The following is a 22,687-nucleotide window of genomic DNA, read 5'->3' as shown; positions in this document are numbered from 1 at the left end:
AAAATTTCCAAACATTGGATACACTAACAAATACCAAAAACCTAATAGTCTAGCTGTATGACTGCTGACAACAACTCTGTCGAAACAGACAATACATACAAAACATTTAATTAAAAATTAAAAATATAAAACTAAATAAGCATACATTTAATATAATTTTTTTCCTTAAAGATCGATAATTTGTGTCTAATATGAATTTCCACAAAAAAACTATAATTACCACTTTAAAATCCTTAAAATGGCATCTACTCATTCTCCCTCATTAAAAATCCAGAATCTATGAATATGCAAATATATTTCATTTTTAATTTCCACATCTCACTTGTGTAAGTTGAATACTGGACCACCATTGCCTCCAGACTCATGTCAGAAATCCTGCTGATAGGCCTGCCCCTAAAACTCAGATTTTCAGTGAGCACAGAGAACACTGTCCACTTTCAGCAGATGAATGTGAAAACAGCCTTCTAGTGTCAAACTCTGCACACACATCATTCTGTACAGTGAAGCTCAAACATCCAACTGTAGGAACAAGAAGAAAAACACATTGAGTGGAGGGAGACTTTAGATTATTGTAAGAGAACCTGAGAGTTGCAGGGTTTTTCTTGGTCACCAAATGCGTCACCAGGAACATTAAATTGCGGCATTTACAGTAATATGGAAAAACTTCTCGATACCCTTCAGTAATGTTCAAAATAATTATAAATTGAATACCAAAAATGTTCTAAATGCTTATAATGGTGCAACATCTTATTAAGGCACATTATGGTTGTTGTTTTTTCATTTCATTACCCACCCACAGTAATACTAAATATATTTAGCTGTTAATGGGGGCACTGAGTAAACTCTTCCTCTATCACACTCTATCTAGGAGCAGGAATTGCAACTAAATCGTTAGAATCTTCACAGAAGAAATACAACTGAATGCATAATACGGGCATAATGACACTGCTCTGCCATTTGCTTTTTGGCTGGAGAAAAAGGCTTTTTAGACTTCATGGTTGAGCAATCTTTGAGTCACTGGTATTGATCAACAACCTTTATCGACTCACATCAGGCCATTTTGTTCTATGGTGCAATAAAAGTCTTACTTGTTGGTCTTTTTAAGTAGATGTAATGATGCCAGGAAAACATCCTGCAACATAACAGATCTACCAGACTCCTGATTTCATTATATTTGGCTCATTTTCTCAAGTGTTTCCTGTTCATTACTGTGTATAAGAAAGGTGACACTAAATGATCAGAATTGTCAAGCTGCAATTAAGCTCCCTGTGCATCCAGTCTTCCTCATCCTGGTCTTATTGTGTCCAGTCAGACTTAGACTAAGTCTTATTCATTATAGTTGAACGGGTGCCAGACAACACAAGTCAAACACGTTCACACGTACACACACACACACTGCAGACCCTGGCCTTGACAAAAGAGCAATCATAATTCCATTGGTCGACGTGGGGGTGAAATCATATTTATATTACTCACAAGGCTTGTAGATTTGTTCACAACCTGGCACATTCAGAGTTTTTCAGTTTCGTCTCTCTGCCTTTCTCTTCTTTATTTTATCACTCACATTGTTTCTGCTCCTTTCTCTCGGCCTGCCTCACATCTTCCTGTCTCCTCTGTTTCTTCTTCTCTCTTCCACATCCTGTACTCTCTCTCTATATATATATATCTCTCTCTCTCTGTCCGGCATTTATGACATCCCTCCTCACCATTCCAGCAATTATGAGGACATGATCTAGTGTTGAAAGGGGGAAGAGGCTCAATATAACTCATTTGATTGGACTGTCAGCATGTTTCTCCAGCTGCAGGATGGATAATGTATATACACAATACATGCCATAAGACAGTAGAGCAATTAAATACTGTGAATCATGTCTTGCTGAATGACTGTGAGAGTATACACAAATCAGGGTTTCATATACTGAAGTAACTGATTTGTCTTTGGTTTTCAGTGGTTTGAGTGAAACTTGAATTCAACTTTGAGGCCTTGTATTTCTCACAGTCTTTTCAAGAAGCCATATCACTGCAGAAATCCATGCTATAGTTTTCCTCAGGATGCGGAATATTGATCCTCAGACTGGGAGAAGTCCAGAGAGCTGACATGCATTACTGAATTAATTTATGTTTCTCAAATCTGCAAATATTCAAAGATTTTAAAGGTCAGTGGAGCTCTGGCTAATGTTTAAGTTTCACCTTCAAATCAAAGGAGATATTACTCAATTTGTCTTTTAAATTTGCAAAAAGAAAAAAAGAAAATCTGTTTGTGAATCACAAGACCTATGGTAACCGATGTTTTCATTAAAATGGAAGGTAGACACATTAAGCCAGTGGCATCTGTTATTTGAAAGATAGACGCATGGAGATTGTGATAACATACATGAAATATCACCATCATTACTGGCCACCCAGCACATCTGACAGACGGCGCCCATCTCAAAATGGGCGTCGTTGTCTTATCTGGGCAGCGGCAGATTGAAATGTTAATGAGGCCTTTTGATCAACAGCAGCCCTGTCTGTCAAGCTAGCCTTTAAGCTGATCAGTATGTTTGTCCAGAGTATGAAAAATCAGGCCTCTGCTGACCTCTTAGTTGAATTAAGAGATACAAATAGTTGGTCTGTTGGTGCCAGTAGTTGCTCAACACCTCCTGCTGTGTCCAGGTATTGATTTAGTCTTGAAAGAAACGCAGAACAAGAAGGTCTTTGATGAGAAGGGAGGATTTGTTCAAGAAATCCCAAATGGAGATGAGTTTCAGAGAAAAAAAAAGAAATTGGCAACATCAGCAAGCAGAGAGCGACGGCAAAGAGATTTAAAGCCTGAAAGAGAAGCAGAACAGAGAAACAGAGAGGAACTGCCAAGAAAGAAAAGGAGGAGACTGAGAATGAAGGAATGAATACATTCATCTGGAGTTGAGAAGGAACAAAGAGCAGATCTTTGATGTTTCTCAATCTCCAAAATGAAGAGTATAACTTCATTATGACTGACAATAGAGACAGGGATGAATGGCTCTAGCATGTCTCACTATGTGGCTATCATCATCACTGAAAGCATTCGTTGCGGATGAGTGATATGAGTGCTGATTGCAAATTGGTCCCCAGAGAGTAATTTGTCAGACAGAGAGTAATTTGTCAGACAATTTCCCACATTTCTAGAAACGCTGCATTTCTATATTTTCTATACATCCAACAATTTGCATAAATATAAGGATGTGGAGTACGCTGTCTAAGATGTCAACCTAAATATTTCACATTTCCTCAAGTATTTAGTTTTCTCATTTCATTTGCAGTTTGTGTTGTATATACAGTGCATGTGCTGCTTGTGAGAGCTCCAGTGATTCACAGATGAAAAGACGCATCTGCCTCCTTTAGAAAACAATCTCCCATTTCCTCCCATCTCACCAATGGTAAATATTGTGGTGACAGGAATGTATGAGGTACACTATCTGCTTCTGATTTATAAAAAAAACATATTAAATAGGAAGGCTATGGCATATGAAAAGTTATCTTCCTTGACATGAAAAATATGTCTGCTAAGAATAAATTTGTCAAACTGAAATCAGAATACATTTTTGCAAAGAAATATATCCTTGGTGTTTGTTTTGACTTGTGTGCTTATTTTGTCAAAATTGAAATTACCAAAAAAGAAGAAATTTAGGTTTTATTCATTTTCTTTAATGGCCATTTCCATGAATTTTTGGTGCTGTCAAATGTCTGTGTTGGTGAACATGGTTTGTAATCTTAGGTCAGTTCCAACAGACCGTCAAGTTGTTAACCAGCATGGGGGCTGAGATTGTTAGCCATTGTTAGCACTCCATAATTTACGGATTGCTATGGTTACAGCAGGACTACTCATTGCTGTGAATTTGACATTCTGGTCATTTGCCATCACCACAAGCGGACCAATGAAAGAGAGACAGCTAAATTAGCTTTTGCTTGTTAACATTAGCACTGATTACCACTAAATGTTACTTTTCATTCATTTTATTTCAACACCTTCTGAGTTATTGGCAGCTCCTTGCGTTACAGAAAGGTGTACTGTAACTATAGTTAGCCCAGCTTGCTAGCTTACTCTTTTGAATGGAATACACGCTGGGAGGTCCTCCCAAGTGTTGAATGCTGTAAGGGTCTTGAAAAAAGGTGGTAAAAAAACAAACAGTATCAATGTTCATACCCTATATGACGTTCCCCATTCAATATTGCACCACAGAAGCTGACAGCAAGACTCCCAGGAACACTCTTTAACATCAGTGAATTGCTGCCATGGAAAACACCATCTCAAGCTTGAAGCTTAGCAGCATCAGTTTTCACAAATACGTCCAAAAACTGTTTTATCCTCTTTTGAAAAATGGAAAAATATGTCGAATAGCTGCAGTAAGTTTATAGTTTTTATTTCGGTGCAAAAAAAGTAAAGAGACTTGAATATCTACATTTGTCATACTTTCACATTTTCTCCTAGAAATAAAATATACAGTACTTGATGCTACTGCATAGATATTTCTGTGCTCCCTTGTATTCAGGAACTGGGTATGGTTGTTGGATGAAAGGATGAGGTGGACATGTCATGAGATTATCAAACTGGCACCATGTTTCATTGAATTAAACCAAAGACAGCCCCCGGGGGCTCAACTGTACAATCTGCTACCCCAGAGCCGCTGCTGTCCCTGCTGATTAGTATACTCATCCACACCTACTCTGACATACTGTACCTATACATAGTCTCATCATGTGTTCACACAGTGAACTACATGATCACCTTGTCACTGAAAGTCCATTAATTTCCTCTTGAGCTGTGAAGAGAAACTCACAAAAGGTCATCCATTCATTATTGTCAACATCAGTCCAACATAGCAGTTTACTTGAGTCACAAGAAACTGTCTTGCTGCGTTTGAAGGTAACATTCGACAGGAGATCCAGGAGATTTCACACTGCTTCACCGCCTGATACCTGCTCTGCTGCTGGTTGTCAGAAATCCAAGCCAGTGTCTGAAACGCAATTGTGTGTTATCCACTTGAGAGACTGTGTTTTCCACAGATATGGTGACAGATCCTGTGCTCCCTGGGCTCAGGGCAGAGCTCCTAACAACTGAGAGCCTGATCAGCAAACTATTTAGCCGGCAAGCTCAACTGCACTCCTGGCTGGTCGAGCTGGAGACTGCTGCCCTCGACAACAAGCTGCCTGATGATGACAGCGTAGAAAAGTTTGGTCTCTCCTGTAAAAAGTCTCCATCTGGGTCATCTAGGGCATCAGTGGTCAAAGGAAATAAGAGACTGTCACTCCCTTTTTTCGAACCCCCAGGGGTTGACAGTGTCCACCCCCTGTCAAATTTCTTTGGTCCACTATCTAATCTACCATTTGACAACAGTGTATCTGCCCCTGAGCCTGCTATTTGAACTAAGTACCTAGCTAGCCCTGTGAATGACGCACTGTCCAGTCCTTCCAGCCTAAACGTCTGAGGGTATCATCTCCGCCCCGCAGGCCCGAGTCTTATTGTCTGGAGGCCTCTGCCATCCCTCATCAGCTAGATGGAATAGACTCTGCCCAGCAGTCCGGTCCAGCTCAAGCTGACAGAATGCCCCCTTCTGCACCTGTTATCAACTTCAGAGACCCCCCCAAATCTTGCCATGTATGGAAGCAATGTCTCACATCCGAAGTTTCTGGTGGTGGGAGACTCAATTGTTCGCTTTGTGGAACTCCCCAGGGGCTTAACATACTGTTTCTCTGGTGCAAAAATCTTGGATATAGCCCGGTAAATCCCTTCAATTATTGAGCTCTACCCATCCACCCATGCAGTCTTCATCCACATGGGTGGATGACGTCAGGTATAAACAATCAATCAAACTCCAACATAATATCGAACTTCTTGCTGTAACTGTTGAAAGTCTGGGTAAACAATGTGTAATATCTGGGCCTATTTCGACTCCAAGGGTGTGAGGGTTTTAGCCAGCTATTTGGTTTTATTCAGTGGCTCCAGGTGCTGTGTTCTACCACCAGTTTCAGCTTCATTGATCATTTCAATGTATTTTGGAATAGGAAAGTTTTATACAAAATAGACAGTTGACACCCCAACAAAAACGGCACAAATTTGCTCACAGCAAATTTTGTTTCTTTGATAAACAATACCTGGCTACGCTGACTTTCCAGCACAACCACTCCTTGACAGTGTTCAGATGATTCTGAAATGAGCAATATAATGAGGGTCATAAATGATTTACTGCTTTCAGCTGATGCTGGCCATAAATCTATTCTTGTTCTCCTGGATCTAAGCACAGCCTTCGATACCATTGACCATGATATCCTTTTGGACCATCTTGAAACCTGGGTGGGTATCAGTGGCACTGCTCTGCAATGATTCAGGTCCTACCTTAAAGACAGGTGTTTCTGCGTTGGTATTGCTGTAGGCTGCTGCTGTAGGCCACCGTATCGAAAGCATAATATCAGTTTCCATGTTTACACAGACGATACTTAGATCTATCCAAGATGTAACCCTGCAAACAACTATCAGAACGCTTGACATCCAAGTGGATGTCACAAAATTTCCTGCAGGTAAATGCTGGTAAAACAGAGATAACAGCGATATTGACAGTGCAAATACCCAAATATCAAACAGTCATATCAGTCTTGGGTCATTGTCCCATTCAATAACTCAGCGTTGCAGAAATCTTGGTGTCATTTTTGATCAAAACCTTAGGTTAGACAAACATGGTTAAATCCTGCTTTCATCATCTCAGAAACATTTCAAGGATTAGACCATTTCTTTCTACCAAAAATCTGGAAATTGTCATCCACGCCTTCATAACCAGTCGATTGGACTGCTGTAAATCCTTGTCTTCTGGCATCAGTAAAAAATCTCTCTCCCGCCTCCAACTCATCCAAAACTGTGCTGCCAGGATTTTAACTCAGACTAGGAAACATGATCACATTTCACCAATTCAAGATAAATAAAAGCTGTTTTTTTACTTTACCTTACTGAAAAATAACATTTTAGGGCTGCATTGGGTTCAAAAATGTTTGCAAGCCTTGGCATATGAAAGTTGAGTGGTCAAGCATGGCTGTTTTCATGAATTGTATATTTTTTAACCATGCTTGTGGAGTGGCTCCATGGATAGAAATGTCAATCTACCACTTGGTCAGTTGGCCAATACTTTGGTCCCATCTGAAATATCTCAAATCGGGTGGATTACCATGAAATTGTGTACAGACATTCATGTTCCACAGAGGATGAATTCTTAAGGCTTTGGTGATCCTCATGCTTTTCCATTAGTGCTACCATGAGGTTTAAATTTGTGGTTTTGAGTGAAATGTTTTTATTTATTGGATAAATTGCCATGAAATTTAGTTCAGACATTCATGTCGCCCTCAGGATGAATTGTAATTGCTTTGTTGATCCCTTAACTTTTCATCTAGTGTCATCATCAGGGGAAAATTGTAATTTGTCCAGTACTTTGATTTATGACCAAAATAATGACATTCCCATCAGCCTCAGTTACACTCTGTGTTTGCTAATTAGCTAATGTTATAATGCTAACATGCTAAAATAAGATGGGGGACATGGTAAACATTATACCCACTAAACATCAACATCTTAACATTGTCATTGTGAGCATGCTAATGTTAGCTTTTATCACAAAGCACCGATACTGCAGACACGGAGACTGAGTTGCCAGCATGGCTTTAGACAGAGTTAGAAGACAACAGAGTATGAAAGTACACATCACTGTAACCTCTGAGCAATCTCTAGGACAAAGACCTAATCAGCACCCAAAAGAAGAAATAACTAATTATTGCCATTCAAAAAAACGTTTTTTATGTAATACCTCCTCAAAGCTGTTTGAACGAGTATGATGAGGAACATAACTGCTCCAAGTGCCCCTCGACTGCACATCTAATGTCACTCGATCATTGTTCCAACATGAGATATACAATGTCTCATTTATCTCACTGTGCTCTCCTCATTAACCATGCTAGACTCTGAGACGGTCTCTCAGGGCCTAATAGCTGCAATTAGCAAAAGAGCTGCTCTGTAGCACAAGTATCAGGGCACGCATGACACTCAGACCCTCCTCCACACACACACACTCACACACAACTGGGCTGCAAACCTGTCAGAGGGAATTGTAGCCCTGGTGCGTTGAGTGAGAGTAAGATGGAGGGAGAGATAGACCCAGCAGGCAAAGGCAGAGTTTCTTGTGCATTTGCTAATAATGTTGGGCTGTGGGTGCCGAGCTTGATTTTATTGCCTGTCACGATGAGGACCACTGGGCCTGGATTAGCACTGGGAGTAGAAAACTCACTATGAATTAAAGTCTGTTTTAATAGCACTGCTTTTAATTTAGCTAAAAGTACCTCCATTAGCTGTATTTAAACCACTTTATCCGTTTAAATGTAATCTTAGCCCTGGTGGATAAACAATTGACTTTGTGAAGGCCGCTGGCACAGATTTTCCATAATTTTAGTTTCATTAGTTAATCCTCATTTCACTAAGTGTTTCTAATATACAATAAAGAAAATTGGCAGGTCTGGGTTGAATGAGCGATGTTACGTAATCCAACTACAGAAGCCATGGCCTGTGCTTTTTAGTGATTGGCACTGTTAATTGTTTTTCGACAATTGATTGGTTGATCCTTAACTTAATTAATTGATTTGATTTGACATTATTTATGCGCTATATTTATTCGCTAATTTGTGCATACATTTATTGCATACATTAGTTAATTTATGCATTTGTTTTTTTATACATTTAGTCCACTATAGATTTATTGATTGAGTGACCATATAATTCAGAATAATTTGTGAAAATTATTCTTTGACTGTAACTCTACACAGAAAAGCAATCTTCAAAACTCTCTTTAGGATAAACAGAAGTTATGCTGAAGTGTCAATTAACCAGCATCTAAGTATTTTTAGTTATAGCAAATATTTACTTCATTATGACACATATGTAGCATCTTAGAATTTCAAAACACTCACTGCCATGTGAAATTTATTTTAAATAAATGAATTTCACGTGGCAGCACAAATGCATAAGAACTACCTAAATTCCTATTATGTGCCACTATGAGGAACATGGGAAATATGTTTATACGTGTTAGATTTAGAGATAGTTTATAAGATTGATATTAATATCATATCTGTGTGTTAATTATGGAGTTAGAGGTGGGAGTTTATTAGCTTAGCTTAGTTTAGCATAAAGACTGGGAGAAGTGGAGAACAGCTGGCCTGGCTCTTTCCAAATGTGTCAAGCACCTTTAAAGCGCACATATTAACATGTTGTATCTTTGTTTAATCTGTACACAAACCTAAGCTAAATGTAAAACCTACAAGTTGTAGTTTTTACAGAAAGTTATGGAGTCATGCAGCTGGGGGTAGTGACTTCCTGGAGTTAGCCACTGGATTCAAAGAAATAGAAACATGTTAATTGCCCGTAAAAAAACCACAACTTTTTGTTTTAACATCTCATGAGAGCTAGGCTAGCTGTTTCCTCCTGCTTTCAGGCTTTATGCTAAGCTAACCTAATCAAGTCCCAGCTCTATAGCTACATAGTTAATGTATAGACATGATGGTGGCATTGCTATTCTCATCTAACTCTCTGCAAGATTAGTAATGCCCATATTCCCTTAAATGTGACTATACATTTAAGAATTAGCTTCTATACATGAATGCAATGTCTGCTAATTTTACTAGCAAGTGAGGTAACCTTTTCTTACTGAATTCTCCAGCAGGAGATCAACACAAGAGCAAGATATTACACTCAAATAGAGTGACCATTTATCAGGTCTTCTGTGAAGTAAGTCTTTGCCAAAAAATGCATCATGGTGCTGGACAGAATCTGTATTTGTCTCAGTCTCTTTCTATGATGACAGCTGTCAAGGTCAAGGTCTTACATAAGAGGTTCTCAAGTTTTGATGACTAAGGGCCTATTTAGAGACCCAACATTGGATTGAGGGCCGCCCAAGAAAAAACAGAACACAAAATAATTCCAAAACAAATCTTTTCTTTAACAGCCTGACCAATCATACATACCAGGCCTAAAAAACCTCTTTAGAACAGTCGTTCAAGAGTTCACTTTTAGATTAATCAAACATTCCGTCATTCAAAAGTGCCTTGCAAACACAGAGAGAGAGAGAGAGAGACAGACAGACAGAAACACAAACACACACACACACACCTTTCTCCCGACCATCACTGGTACTCCATCTGTTATGACACTGACTATGACACACAGTATCACAAATGTCAATTCTCCTTGTTCTGTTTTTGATACTCTCCATGCTTAGCAGTTTCTTGCCTATTTCAAAGTCCTCCATGACCGTTTAAATGAAAATCAGCAATTGTGCAGTATCAGAAACGTCTGTACACTCATCCAGTGCTATAGAAAAGGCCCCCTTGCCCAAGCCCTCCACACGTAGTCCCAATTGCTCTTTAAGATTGTTGGCCAGATCTTCGATTCATTGTGCCCCCTTCTTATTCAACAAACCTATGTCACAAACTTTGATTTTTGTTCCAGGTATTCAATGTCAGCCACTTTCAAATGAACGGCTTGCTCCGCCGGGTAGTTTCTTGAGCTACCACGTAGCTAGCCTGTGTTACAGCTTCACCGTATTTTACCAGATTTGTGAAAACTGACTGCTGGGCAGTTAAGCCTCTTTGAAATTGTTCAAGCTTTAGTTTTGCTTTCCTCGTCCGTGAACTTATAGTACATTTTATGATTGGTATCATAATGGTGCTTTATGTTAAACTCCTTGAGCATTACATTCACCTGCTTGCAGATTAGGCACATCACTTTATCCGACCTGTGAGGTACAACAAAGTAAGCATTGCTCCATTTCTCATGAAAGTTTTTAAAAGCAAAGTACTGTGTGATGTAGATTGGTTTAAAACTGCACTGGAACCAGACCAAATATAACACATGCATTTCATCATGTCATCGTAACTCATCACAGGCCCTCAGAAACGTTGCCAAGGGCCATCATTGGCCCGCGGGCCACACTTTCAGAATGTATGTCTTACATTAAGAAGGACAGTGTGAGAGGGAGAGACAGGAGAGGATGATAAGGAAGGAATGAGGAGAGGGACAAGGATGAGTGGCTGATGTCCAATTTCTCTCTTCCTGAAACCTTTGCCATTCTATACAGTAGCTGCAAAGAGGAAGTTGGGGGAGAAGATGGGGAAAAGATGGAGAGCGAACAAAAGAAAAATAAAAACAAAGAAGGTGACAAGGACAGCAACAGAGAGGGAGTCGGTTTAATTGCTTCGACAACCTTACCAGCCGGGTTTAAAACAGGAGCTGGAAGATGGGGAGGAGAAACTGAGAGGCTGATGGGGACAGAACAAGGCCCGGTAATCTTCAAGAGAAGCTCCTATTATCTGCCATGCTGTCTCAGAGCCGAGAGCTCGATCCCCGGGGTACAGCTTGTGCCTCTCTTCGGACCCACACATGCACACACACACACACAGGTAAATCCACAGCTACACACCAGATGAGATCGGCTAAGAGACAGACAGATAATCTGACAAGCAGAGAGACACACATGCAACCATGCAGACAGACAGGCGGGCAGGTAGACGTGCAGACAGTCAGTTAGAGGCAGGTGGGCAGACAGGCAGAAGGGCATGCCGGCTATGCTCAGGCACCCAATGTCCCCAAGCAGCTAGAGATATTGCTGCTCCACTGAACAGCATAATGACAGTCTCTTCTACTTCACATGGGCCGGCCGATGTGAAAATCTACTCATAGTCGTTCTTTAGCTTCAATTTCATCAGGAGAATACACTGTGGTGGCCCCCAGAAAGGAGCAAATATGGGAGTAAATGACTGCAGGGCTTAAGGAGGGGACTTTTTTTTTTTTTTTGGCTAAGTAAACTGATTCCAGGGCAGGTTAGTTTGGATGATATCTTCATGGCGGCAAATGAACAGGAATGTTGAGTTCCTTTATTTGAGCAGTGCAGCTCACTGCAGTGGAGATAAAGCAAGTTTGTGGATGAGGGTTTGTGCAGTGCATATCTATGTTCAGATGAGCTCAAGACCACACACACACGCACACACAAACAGAGACAGAGAGAGAGAAAACACAGTCCCTCCTTGATTAAGACAGATGAACAGTTCTTGCTAGCTGTTGCTATGGCTACTTTGTCAAACCAGCTTTAAGGTTTGAATTATAGCTGTGGATTCCTGCTGCATTTAATCTTACACACATACACATATTCACGACCACACAAACACACACATACACACAGTCCCCCTTCAGTCAGTCACTCTCCTCCTTTCGTTATCCAGATGATTCACAAGGAAATTATATCATCTGGCGCAATGATGCAGACTCTGGAGTGTGATTGTGAGTTTTATTTGGTCTGATAGGATGGCAATTAGCCACGTAATGCACGGGCAGCCTATCATACAAGGCTAATTAAACAAGCATTCACGCTACAGTAATTGGGTTTTTAGTTCAGAGAGCCACCCAGACAGTTTCCTGGTTCAAGGTGTAGAAAGAGGTGGTTTTCTTCTTCTTCATGTTTCATTATTTCACCTGGATCGCCCGATAGACACTGCAACCCTGTTTGGTTTGCTTTTTTTTGCTCAAGCTTCTGCTCCTCAAGCAAATCTTTGTGTTTACCTGAATGTATGTTTGCTTATATTGTATGTTTCTCTGGAGGAAAGTGTGTACTTGTGAACTGTGAAATGAATCAATTAGGCCGTAACCACAGATAGGTAAATGTTATTTTATTTATTTTCCGCTTGTTTTGAATGAAATAAATTCTGCGCACAATGCCAGAAGGCCTTTATTTTTAATTTTCAAGATTGCATAGCAGCTATTGTGGTTTTTGAATTACAGTAGTTGCAGGATAGTGTGTTTTTTTGTGCAGCACAGACTCAAACTTTTAATGCACTATTCATTAATGTGCTTCTTCAGCAGATAGTGCAGTGAAGATAACCTCAGTCACTCACAGCTATGCCTCCTCCTTCTGGGGGGGAACCGAAAAAGACAAGAAAGCAATTATATCTCTACCACCATACTCATTTTCAGGTGCTCTCTCTCCCCCTTTCTCTCTTTCTCTGTTCTCCCAGGCTGATGACAAATGGAGGAAGAGGAGCATAGCTGCAGGTGCTGCAGGTGCTGATGGTGTGTATATGTGTGTGTGTGTGTGTGTGTGTGATGGTGGTGGTAGGTGGAGGAGGAGGGGGGATCATGCTTCATTTCAGCTCATGTTATGGTGGGGGAGCAGCACTGACAGTTTTTAGGGCTTTTAGCTGCCATTCTTCACTCCTAAAATCAGACTTAATGGCTACATTCTAGAGTGATGCAGCGTCTACTCACTCTCTGCTTCCTGAGTCCTGAGTGAGATCTTTTTCTGGTTGAGCTATGCACCCTTTGTACCCGGCAACACACCCTGTAACTGAATCTGTTCACTCAAATTACAAAATAACTTCTTTTTTTTTAAATGATGTCCAGTGGTATGTAGCCACACATATAGTTTGGATAAATCTGACATTTAAAATCAAACTGAAATTTTAATAAATTTTGCAATATATATATGATGAAATATATATAGTATACTGTATATATCTTTGTTGTTTGTTTTGACTTGTACATGTACTTAATTGCAGGAAAACTACATCAATTTTTTAGTACCAACTGCTGATTTCTGTACTGGTAACGTGATTGGTGGGCACTAAAAATAGTTTGTTCACTTCAATGTCCTCACTGGCATTTAACAAGCTAAGGGGAACAACATTGATAGCCGTTGAATTGCCTGGTTCTATCTGTGATTTGAGCAGCTCTTTGTTGTGATTTGGATCACGGGGGCAACGTATGGAGCAGAGATGTTCACGGGTCCACCAATCCAAATTCTACTCAGTCCATTCAGGTCTGGTAGGGTCTCATTTTACTGCAGTACGTCTCAGGTCTGTATGTCAGTATGTCCGATGCCCAAGTGGATCCTAATAGACCCGAGCATGGACTTGGGTTTATTCGGGTCGGGTCTCTCTTTTTTGAAAATTAATTTGTGCATAAATTAATTTCAGGATCAGGTAGGTTTTCCATGGGTCCGTTTCGGATAGGGTCCAAAATGTTGGACCCACGAAGACCTCTATAATGGGGTGCTGACATTGTAAGACCACTGCTAGATATGACAGCCTAGACATTTGCCATTACAAGAACTGCACCCAGTAAAGAGATACATCTATTGCTATCTAGACTTCCCTCCTTTGTATAGTGTGGGATGAACACAACACTGAGTGTGTGGGAGCTGCCAATGACTCAGCAAGTGTCTAACTAGCTTCTACTTTCTGAGGGGAATTTAAAACACTTGCAGTACATAACAAGCAGTGTGGGCTTGTTGAAAAAGGGGGAAAATGCCTTGTATCATCAACTTTCATAGCATATACAGTATGATGTTATTTAGTCATGTGCAGACAACAGAAGTTAACAATGTGTCAACAACAGGAAATGCCCACTCAGAGGCTAGAAGTCCACACATTGTTCCACTAACACGTGGTTTTATGCTTTTTTGATACATAGAAAATACAATATCATTATAGTTTGCTTGTTGACACAAAAAGTGAGAACCCCCCCCCCAAAAAACCCAAATCAACAGCAATTTTTCCTAGAAACACTGTCTTTGTTAATCCACAGACTTCATTGTCAATAGTTTTCATAGGGACTATTTCTTTAGTAAAAAGTGGTTTGAATGAAAACTGTTCACAGTGTGATCTGATGATTATTCTGAGTACATTTCATCTGGAAGGACACGTTGCTGCTGAGGTTTTTAAATGTAAATTTTCTTTTCCATTCACCACCATTGTGTCAAAGTTGAGGCATAAATTTCTGAGACAGATATCTCAAAAGCAGGAAAAATAAAACCAAAACTATCTGCTTGCTCTAACTTGGGTGAACTTGCTTTTGAAATCAAATATTCCTGTCTATATGTGTTGCTTTGATCTCAGATACAGGGTGACAACAAAAAAAAAAACTATGAACATCATCAGCTCTATTTGACTACACAATAGATCAACCACTTCTGCTACAGGGAAAAGAATCGTGTTGCCAATAATAATGGCAAAAGCAATCATACTAGTGCTATATATAGTGGTGATAATTATAACAACAGTCATGTGATCATAGTACCTTTCAAGCTCAAGTATTCCAGTTGCTCATATAGTTCTTAAGGTCTTACAAAGATCATGATGCTTTCTGTGACCATAATGGATGGAGAGTGTTGTTATGGCTTGCCATCGCATCTCTATGACACCTCATTGTCTGCTTCAGTTAGAGTTGCATTGTTACTGAGTGAATGTTCCCTCTCAGACAGAGGCTGGATATGACCATCACACTGTTGATCCTGACAACACATTCACAACCTTGAGAAAGCATGACAGACATTTAAAGTGGAGGTGTGGAAGAAGACCACAGCCTAGTTGTAAAAAAAAAAAAAAAATCCACATCTACTGTAACTAACAGTGCGGGACTACCAGCTCAGCAGGACCAACAGGCAACATACTGTTGGACTCCTCATAAATAACATCAAGCACAAGTGTCAATAAATTACAGACATTTACATACCTGTCTTTCTTTCTGCCCGCATCCTTCATGTGTACTTTATTAACAGCTAAAGAGATACATATGTATGAAGATATGTTGATGTACTACATTTGATCTTCCTTATTGTATTGTAAAAATACCGAATAGCATAAAATAATTTGATGACATAATTGTACCTGTAAACACATTATGGATGGGTTTACAGGTACATCTGATGTTTTACTCAAACCAGACAGGGATGCAAAATCCAGTCATCAAAAATATTTCCAGAAAGCATCATAGTGCTTGTGCGTAGAGCAATTCTGATGCACTCTAATCATGATTGTTATTTTAAGATATAATAGGAGCAGGCTTGCAGTAACTTAAAAACGCTTTTCCTTGGATTCCAATTGATGTGATTTTCCTTGTTTGTAATTTTACTTGCAGTAAATGTGAACAGTCTTGTACCTCCAAAGGACAATTCACCACATTTTTCCTTGAGAAGAGCAGCAAACATTGTGAGAATGACGGTCAAAGGACACTTGATGGTAAGCCCTGAAGTATTTTATGTTTGTTTGCTTCTTTTCAGCCGACGCTGGCATGCTTGCCAAGTTAACACATAACAGAGGGTACTGAGACCAGTCATTCCAAGCAGTGAAGAACAAATGATTTGGCATTGGATCCAGTTTCTCACAAAATATGGCTGTGTGTTCGGTCTGTCCCTGTGAGAGTCAGGTTTTGTGCAGACAGTAAAAACCAAAAGTGAAAGAATTTAACAATATACAGACTCTTTTCACTGTTTAAAAAATATAACACTTAAAGCACATTGAAATCTCAAATGACCGCAATGTCATTCATCTTTTTTTAAATTTCCTTCTTTGTTTGAAGGTCTAAGTACAGAATGTGTTATACATTGTACAGATCATAAAGATTATAACAAACCTGTGAGCTTGTGCTATATAAATACAATTGACTAGGTATGTCAGGCACTAATGGGTTCATACACTAAAACACTCCACAAGAGACAAACTCTATTTTTAACTGCTTTATAGTACAAATAAAAAGCACTGATGTGTTTATGCTCAGGAAAGCTGAAATGCCTCTATGTTTTTGTAGTCCTTTTCACCCCTTTATAAAGGCTTCTTATTCATTCATACAGACGTAACTTAAGTTTGATCGTCATACACTTAGAGGCCAGAAGTACTCATTTTACAGTATTTATTTTCAAAATTAGGCTTTCTAAATTGACCGTTTGCTAAACCCTAGCCCCAAACAGTGATTGTCCAAACATGGCTTAGCAACTGTAACAAGCACATCAACCCTGTCAAAGCTTTAGATTTCACTGCAGGCCAGAACAATGTGCATGGAGCTCTAATGCTCAGTATCTTAAGAGTTTGGAGGATAGTGTCCTTTTTGTTACTTTTCTAAAACCAAAGTACAAGAGCAAGAGTGTAAGGAACTGTGTGTTTAGGCTAGGGGCATGTAATTAGCTAATTATATTAATTATATGTGGTTACAAGTTCAAGTGCTAGTATGTCAGACTGTAGTGTAACAATAGTGGCTTTGTGCTGCTCTTTTTTGATTCAGGGAAGTTTGCACTCCTTCCATCTCCAGCAACACTTGAAATTATAGTGCTACGTTTGCCAAACTAAACCAATATCTGTTATTCTTCCTCCTCTAGTTAAAAAAAGGTCCATAAGTAAATAAACTGACTAAACTAAAAGTTATAAATATAAAAACTATATATCAGAAAGTTCCATGGTGAAAGTGAAGTGTCCAATGATTGGTCCCAGAACAGGGTATAATCCCACAGAATGGTAATCCAATCACCAAGAAACCAAGGTCACTGCCATCAGTCTGTCAACGGGAGGTAGATGACTCAAAAAGATGAATGTCCACCGGTGGGAAAGATTTCCTGTGGCGTTCTGTGCTGCAACAAGGTGGTATCAGTCTGTTACTGAAGGTGCTCCTGTGCATGACCAGTGCATGATGGACTGGGTGAAAGTCACTGTCCATGATCTTTTGCAGTTTACTCAGCATCCTACTCTCCAAAACCACCATCACAGAATCAAATGACTTCAGTGGGTTATGTTACAAATAACTGACGCGTAACGTTTTATTAAAATAATGTATACTAGGGCAAACAGTCCTGCTCCATGTCTTCTATGGATCATCAGCTGCTGAAGATGCTAACTTTTTTTCAGACATGTAACTTTGGCCTCTGTCTCTTAGCTCCATATCATGTATGTAGCCATCTTAGCCATGTCGACATTTAAGACCGGTTTACAGGCTTTTGCCTTAAAATGAATGAGTGGGGAAAATTAAAATGTCAACTTCAGACAGAGTTTTCAACCAACACAGTTTTAGCATTAGTATTAGTTTATGCTAGATAGCAGCTGATAAAATCTGCTAGCTACAGTCGTCATTTTTGCCCACAATCGCTGACTAGAAATAAGAAGTCTGGTTGTGTTACCGTAAAATGGTACCATCACTCCATAAACATCCATTATTCTCTTTTAGGCTACATGTGGATGTACAAATGTAGCCTGTCACTGGGGCTTTTATCCACATCAGTTCAGAAGCTTTTAAAATCAGTCAACAATGTGACTTTGTTAGTGAATAATGTTTTCCAGCAGCTTTGCAAACATGAGAAGATGCTTGTTGAGCTGCTTTTGTTCCCGTCTGAATCTGAGCTCAGCAACCACAGAAAAGAAATCAGCCTATTGGATGCTGTTGTTGCGACACGTTTCATTTACACAGATGCTGTGAACCAATACTGTTGAATACAAAGCATTTATCCGACAGCAGCCTTGTGTTATTAGGAACATAAAGAAGATACATGATATCATACACTTGTACATGTAACACGAGCCGACTGCTTTTCATATCAGCTTTGACAGTGCAGTGATATTCCGCTGCTCTTAGCTCAGAGAGAGACGGCTGGAAGACTGCCTTTCTTCTTGAAAGGATTTAGGAAAGCTGAGACAATGACTAAATTAAAGTGATATTGTCTCTTTTTTTTTTTTGTCTTTGGCTCTTCCACTCACTCTTTCTCTCTCTTTCCCTCTATCATCTTTCAATCTCTGTCTCTGTTTTTCTGATTGATACACCCATTTCACAAAGATTTTACGCTTGAGGAATCCCAAATGGGTCTGCTCTCATGACAAACAGATCAATTTTTAGAGACTTGAAAGTTGCTGGTCTTGAAAATTGTTTGACTATCTTCAAGACACCGCAGAATTTTGTGGCAGCACTCTCTCTCTCTCTCTCTCTCTCTGGGCCCCTTTTGAGTCATGGGCTTCATATACTGTTGTTGTGTCAGTGTCATAAACCGTTTATGAAGCTGCTAATGTCCGTCGCCGCCCAGATGCATTTTGCACAACGTTTCACACTCAAATGAATTTTCAATGGGGAACTACAAAATATGTCAAAGGGGGCCAAATGCTGCATTCTGAGGAGTCTCAAGCATTGTTAAAAATGCTGACAGACAGACCTGCATGATATGCTTTATGGTCTGGAGGCTTGTAATGTAAACAGCAGGTGGCTGAGCCTCTGAGTGATGTGGCTGCTGTTGCTGCTAAAAAAGATGCTTCTACGAGATCCACCTGCCTCTTTGAGATACCATTGGCAGCTTGTAGTCACTCTTTAGCCTGCTAACATACGCATATAAACACACACACTCACTCAAACGCAAACATGCTGTACTGTAAAGAAACACACAGGCAAATGCTTGAATGCAAACAAAATATTAACATTTGTATGGATAAAAGATACATACACAAACACAATTCACATACGCATGCAAGAGTCTACGAGCCTGCGCACGCTCACACACACACACCCAAACAATGTAATTAAAATACCCACGTCTCCACCTGCAGTGATATTCTTCTGAGCAGATTTTCACAGTAAGCAGTGCAGTCATGTCTCTAAAAAAAACGCTTTGATCACAGCGGGATCCTGCAGCGGCAAGGTGAGCAGCACATTTACATCTCATTCACAGAGTACACAGCAAGGTGAGCCTGCCTGTCTGACTGTCTTTCTGTACGTGTCTATGTGCATGCTGGCTTTTTAGGAGTGATTTTTTTATTATTATTATTATTATGATTTAACACATATATGCACTGGCAAGTAAAGGTTCCTCTGCCAGCAGGCTGTGAATATTAGGATGCTGCTGTTCTTCCATGCCATCAAACATCTTCCTTAAGTTTTTTTTGTTTGTTTGTTTGTTTGTTTGTTTTATTTATTTTATATGTTTTGGTTATTCATTTACTAGCGGAGTGGTTTGGTGTGTGTGGAATTAGCACTTTCTTCTACTGCCCTTGTGCCAACATTTTCTACCCCTTCAGACTGCACACTCAATTATTTTCTGATTAAAAAAAAAACAACTCACCCAGTAGAGAGAATCCCCAGATTACAGAGGCTCAAATGCATCACCTGATGTGAATTTCAACAGCTCAGTGAATAAAATGAAAACTCCTAATCATAATGTGGAATTCAGTCATTTTTTTGTGCCCCGGTCATTTCTAACCCAGTGTTTGTCTGAGAAAACATCTTAACCTGACTGTGCGCTCGTGTCCGTGTCAAAGTGTAGGTGTGTTTTTCGAGTGAGTGCCTGTTTGCAGAATGGGAGCAAACTGCAATTTTCAGGGCTGTAATTCTCCATCTGTCTGACTAACAGGAGTTTCGACAGGAGAAACGACAGAGGCCTTGAGTGTGTATGTGTGTACTATGGATGACATCATTTACCAGTCTACTAAATCCTGAGCAGGCGGCCACATAAGCAGCCAGAATGGTGGATTGTGCTCCGGAGAGCAATGACTCGTAACACTGATGGGGGGACAGTAGGTGGAAGGACAAGTTGAGCTTGATTTACCTCTCGCCCAACAGTGGAGCTGCTCTGCCTGCTGATGTTGAACATCGGTTTTCAGCACAGGCTTTGCTCTTGTTTGCATCAACAACTGTTACTCATTTTGAACTCAAGTAAAGCAATGCAGGGGAGATTCAGAGAAAGAGGTGAAATTTAAACGATTTGAAATTTTAAAGGAAAGAAGGAAGGAAGAGGGGATAGAAGGAAGAATGGGCAAACCAATCAGCTAACTAGCTAAATGAAGCAGCAGCTGAAAGTTATGATGCAGTTTTACCTGGCAGGAGAAGCAGGTGCAGAGCCCCGTGGTGGCCGTCTGCAGCCATCCAGCTCTAATCAGACCAGGTAATGATGCGCTGCTCGGTTTGTCCGGTCCCAGACGGGGCTGAAAACAGGTGAGTCTGATTAATCAGGAAGCATCTACACAGCTCTTGTAAACAGCAAGCAGACACAATTCATATATGACTAGCTGATTGTTCTCAGCTGGACAGGATGGAGCTTATTCACCCTAATCATTTCCGAAATATGTCCCTGTTAGCATGGACCTTATGAAAATCTCCTTGAAGAGTGTTGCTGTTGTGGAGTGTTTTTTTCTTTTTTTTGTAATGTTCCTTTTAAAGCCTTACTGTAGTCACTTTGGACCATTTCAGATCATATTTTCCCATCATGCAAGTTGACAAAAATCTCATCAACTGCTTCACAAGCCACAAGACATTCAATGCTGTCCTTTAGAGCCAATGGTGCTGAAAAAGTCACACAAATCTAATCTTTTCAGCACATTTCTCCTTATATTGTAATGAGATACATATCAAGCAAAGGTTATTTTTAAATCAAGCACCAAGGGCTACAGCCCACATGGCATATCAACAGCATTTAATTTTTTAAAATATTTCTCAGGTTATCCATGAGCTGATAAGAGGTGAGGCAGTGGTTAAAGGATCAAACACATATCTCATTACATAGCTAACATCAATATGTTTGGGAAGATGTGCTTTCTAATCGATTTTATGCTGTATTGGAGAGGTGTGCATATAAGGATGCCAGGCTATAGTCAGGCCATTGAAAATGTTTTGTTCAGAATTGATTGGTCTTATGGAAAAATGTGGGAAAAGGTCGAAAATGGCTGATATTCTGATGTGAGGGCTTGAGCTGAACACAGTGGACACACACAGAAACATGGAAGCACAAACCAAATCTGACTTTATTCATGTCAAATATAAGACAGTTAAGGATTAGACACAAGAAATCAAGCAACCTGTCACATAGCTCATTTACTACACAGATACAAATACAATACACCACACCGGCATCACAATGGTTCATTTCTGAATTGTCTCAGATATTAGCCTGTGAAAATTATGAAGAAATATATTACGTTTTTTGCTAATGGAAAAAACTAAACAATAATGTGAAAGATATGAGTTAATTACTCTTTTAATGCAGTGTCTTCAATGACCTGCAGGCATCTGTGGAATCACTGTATCCTCCTAAAACTGCATCCTCTGCCAACCCAAAAATATCTCTTATTCAGAAGTTGATATAGCTGTTGGTTTAAGGAATATTACTCATGCGGCAACTACCACAGCTTGAGGCTGAAGCCAACGTGGAAGTATCTTAAAGTGCAATGCCACAGATTGCTGCTAGATGCTGGCTCCAAAAAATCCCTGGCTCCAATTGTTTCAAAAAGTATAAACCTCTATTTAGAATTTTTTTTTTCCAATGAGTCATTATGATCTCAATCGCTAAATTCAGGCCCTCCAGTAAGTGGAGCACATCCAATTTAATAATCAGTTTCAGCACAGAGAGCAGAAAAAGTCAGCTCACTAATTGATCTGATGTTTGTGTTTCTACACAAGACATCGGTTTGATAGTAGGAACAGTTCAGTTGAATCTCAGCGCTTTAATTCTTGTAACCAAAGATGAAACCTCATCAACTAACAAAAACCAAGAGCACAGATTAGTGCGCAGAATCATGTTCAGTCTGTCCCTCTCATGCATGCGACCATTAAATTCATTATGTGATAGCCAGAGACAGCTACCTGTCAGAATCACGACAGTCAGGTGGCACTGTGACTAATCACATCACAGTTTCTGGGACTCTCGTAAAAATGGCTAATGTAGACAGCTGCTACCTACGTTACTTTTTGACTAAAAAGAACCTTTTTGTGCAGATTGTAGTCGCTCGATTTTACGACGTAGACAGTTTACTCATTGTGAAAAAACAAAAATTCAGATGAATCAAATTAATTTGAGATATCAACCCTGCCCTAAATGGAAGTATGGGTTCAATATCAATAATGAACATTTTTGAT

General features: G+C 39.8%; 1 long non-coding RNA gene across 1 annotated transcript in view; it reads right to left on the bottom strand.

The window, feature by feature from the left end:
* LOC137171909 (uncharacterized) overlaps window positions 1-22,687 on the bottom strand; it is a 47,139-nt gene that overhangs the window by 8,900 nt on the left and 15,552 nt on the right. The window contains exon 2 of the long non-coding RNA XR_010924835.1: window positions 20,653-20,760. This is a non-coding gene — a long non-coding RNA (uncharacterized lncRNA). The remainder of the gene's footprint in view (window positions 1-20,652; window positions 20,761-22,687) is intronic.

The sequence above is a fragment of the Thunnus thynnus genome, chromosome 20 (genome assembly GCF_963924715.1).
Source record: "Thunnus thynnus chromosome 20, fThuThy2.1, whole genome shotgun sequence".
Classification (NCBI taxonomy): domain Eukaryota; kingdom Metazoa; phylum Chordata; class Actinopteri; order Scombriformes; family Scombridae; genus Thunnus; species Thunnus thynnus.
Note: the sequence above shows the minus strand (reverse complement) of the source record. Positions and strands in the feature narration are given on the sequence as shown.